This window comes from Asparagus officinalis, chromosome 10 (genome assembly GCF_001876935.1).
Source record: "Asparagus officinalis chromosome 10, Aspof.V1, whole genome shotgun sequence".
Classification (NCBI taxonomy): domain Eukaryota; kingdom Viridiplantae; phylum Streptophyta; class Magnoliopsida; order Asparagales; family Asparagaceae; genus Asparagus; species Asparagus officinalis.
The window spans coordinates 71,009,499-71,012,938 of record NC_033803.1 but is presented as its reverse complement, the minus strand read 5'-3'; the positions used below and the strand labels follow the sequence as shown (position 1 = coordinate 71,012,938).

Here is a 3,440-nt window from a genome sequence, read left to right as displayed (position 1 = left end):
TGACCCGAGGGGTAAGTTTGATAGTAAGTTCAATTTGACGATAGTAAAAGGGCTCAGTCCACAATTAACCCTAGCTACCAACTTTTTAGCTGTGCTGTGGAAAGTACCTGAAAATAACTGCCATGACAAAAGTGATTGCTGGAATGAGGTTAGTCATAGCCGTGGCAAAGGTTGCCGATGTTAATTTAACACTCACGACGTACAAATTTTGAGCCAGTGTGCCACTGCCACAAAAAATAAAAATAAAAATAGAACATAATATTGTTATTTGGATACTCGTCAATAATGAGTAAGAAACAATTTCTTGTTGTCTATCAACTACTAGACGATAAATTCAATATTGTTTCGTTAGTTTCTTTTAATATTGCAATATGATGCACATATTGACCTGTTCAAATCTTTAGCTTGTTCGGTCTGGATTTTTGCTCTTATTCATTCAGGTGAAAACTGTTTTAACTATATTAATTATTCTTGGATCATGTGGATGCTTGATTAATCAAGCCAAGATTCATGTTCGTATCTTGAGAAAAAAAGATCAACAAATGCCCACCTCAAGTTTTGAAGGCATGCGGTTTGAAGGAGCAAGAATATTAGATGCTTAAATGAAAAGAGTCAACACGGAACCTCACCCTTTCCCTAGAAAGTGAAGCTCAGAATGGCCCAACAGTTACTAGAGGCTTAAAGAAAAATCATTAATGGCAAATTAAGATGCCAACTTTTTTCAACCACTAGGAAAAACAAAATTTTGGTGATAAAATTAAATAAAATATATAATTGACTTTCAAGTATGAACAACGGGTCTCATGTGAATCAAGTCTCTATCTCTTATTTCTTTTCTGTTTTTTTTTTTTGTACATAGGGTCAATAAGACGTGGTTTATATATATTCCTAAAAATGTTTATTTTTTGAAAAAAGAATATTACCCAAATAAGCCACAGAAGAATGCTTGCATTAAGATTTTCCAAGTCAAGCTCGGTCGGCTTTTCCTGCAACCAAAGTAAAAACAAAAAAAAACCTTTTAAATTAATTTTACCTGACATATGGATTTATTTTTTATCTTATTTTCTAAATATTAAAATCTCAAGCACAAGGGAAAGCTTAAAAATTCTAATTAATCGAAACCAACAAGGAGATTATTAATTTGATTTTTATTTAAAATGAAACAAACAAGAAACAATAGCATCAACAACTTCTTATAAACTATATATCTAATACTAAGTTAAAATTCTCTTTTGCATAACATCTAAACGGTTGCAATCCAAAAATAACTAATAACATCTCCTTCTAATTAAATTCATAATGATATAATGGCAGTAACATTATTAAACATTTTTTTAAAAACACAAATCTTATCAGAACACTTGCATGCAAACAAGGTGTGATCTGAGATTAATTTCAAAATTACCCCCCCTTTTTTTTTGCACAACAAATATCAAGAAAAAAAAATCAAAACAAAAACTCCTAAAACCCTTTAAAAAAAAATTTCAAGAAATCACCTTTCAAGAAAGAAAGCGAGGGGACCCAAGAACGCCGAGGCGAACAGGTATCGGTAAGCAACAAGGATCCTCATATCCATTCCGTCGTTGATAGCAAGCTTGTAGCGAACAGGTATCGGTAAGCAACAAGGATCCTCATATCCATTCCGTCGTTGATAGCAAGCTTGTAGAAAATATTCACCCCTGCGAACCCTAACTGCGATCCTCATATCCATTCCGTCGTTGATAGCAAGCTTGTAGAAAATATTCACCCCTGCGAACCCTAACTGCACCGAAACCATCCCCATTGCTGGCTTCAAACTTTGCCACAGATCCCCCATTTTCAAATTATTTGATGAGAAGAGAGAAATCTCAATGTAACAAAGAAAATCTCAACTTCTCACCTCAAAAAAAAATTATAACAAAAGGGTTATATTTATATATAGAGAGAAAAGAATGAGAACAGGTCTGTGGTTAGTTTGTTATATAAGCGAGAGGTTTAAGGAGATTTTAGAGAGAGAGAGCGAGTCGTTTGCATGCATTTGTAGAGAGAGAAAGTGCGGAAGATAATTACTTGCAGTAAAATACCTTATAGTTTTCCTACTTTGCAATTATATACCCTTACCTATTTTTGGCGGGGCTTATATACTCTCAAGATTCTAAAATTTGCGCTTTTAGTACTCTGAGTTATCTATGTAAACAATGTAATAATTTAATTCTCCCTGAAAATTCTCATGCGACGTTCATCTGCTAATTTTTATAACATTTTAACTCATAATAATTTTTAAATCTGTTGTCAAACCTATCAGAATCCTATTTTAAAATAGAATTGGAGTCAACTGACACTAAACACAATACAAATTAAAGTGTAAATTTTTTTTAAAATTAGTATGCGGCTGTCACATGAGAATTTTTAGATTTATTTTTTTCATTTGCATAACTCACATATTCAAGTACAGCTTTAGCAATTTTAGAGTATATAAGTGGTGCAAGGAATAAGTGAGGGTATATAAATACTAAGTACCGGAAACTATATGGTGTTTAAGTGTTGTTAGAATAAGCGCGCAATGAAGCGAAAATAATTACGAAGACCAAGCATAAACGATTTTTTACGATAAGCAATCACAAACACATATATTTACGTGGCTCACAAAGAGAACCCTCTCTAAACTTTTTTTTTTACCACTCAAAATACAATGACGGCTCTTACTTTACAAGAGATATTTCATAAATCATTAAAGAAAACACTCTCATTAGGCCACAGTTAGATCAAATCCCATCCGTCCAATAAAATTAAAAAAAAACTGATTGCTCTCGGACTCCCGAGTCCGAGTCGCATGTGACTAGGTCTGCAAGAGCCTCACTCACGGTCCAAAGTTTATTAGGACTCAAACATAGCGCATCAGATCCCACTAGCATGCAATGCGATTCAAGTCACCAAGCTTCTAAAAATATTCCAGCGCAAAATTAAGAGTTCATTGGTAACAAGAATTATTAAGGTTTTGAGGCACAACATGCAACAAGTGCAATTAAGTAAGGTATTGGCTAAATATCAGCAAACCCCCTTAACTTTGGGCAATCGTCAGAAAATGCCCCTTAACTTTCAAAATATCAGAAAAAAACCACCTTTACATAGTGGGATTAATGCAAAACCCCATTTAATTTTTAGATTTTATCAAAAAACCCCCATTAACTTTGAGATTTTATCAAAATCTCAAAACTAAGGACGGTTTTCTGATAACTCCTAAACTTAAGGGGGGTTTTACGATAAAATTTTAGAGTTAATGGGGGTTTCTGATAACCCCTAAACTTATGGTTTTTTTTTATATTGTTAAAATTAAGGGGGTTTTTCTGATGAACATCCAAAGGTAAGGGGTTTTTATGATATTTAGCCTAAGCTATTTGTATAGAGAGAGAGTGTGGAAGCTTCTGATGAGCTGGCAAAAGCTCTTTGAAACTAGAGGC

At 33.5% G+C, this 3,440-nt stretch overlaps 1 pseudogene; it reads right to left on the bottom strand.

The window, feature by feature from the left end:
• The window catches only part of LOC109825785, a 3,441-nt pseudogene extending 1,861 nt beyond the window's left edge, over positions 1–1,580 (bottom strand).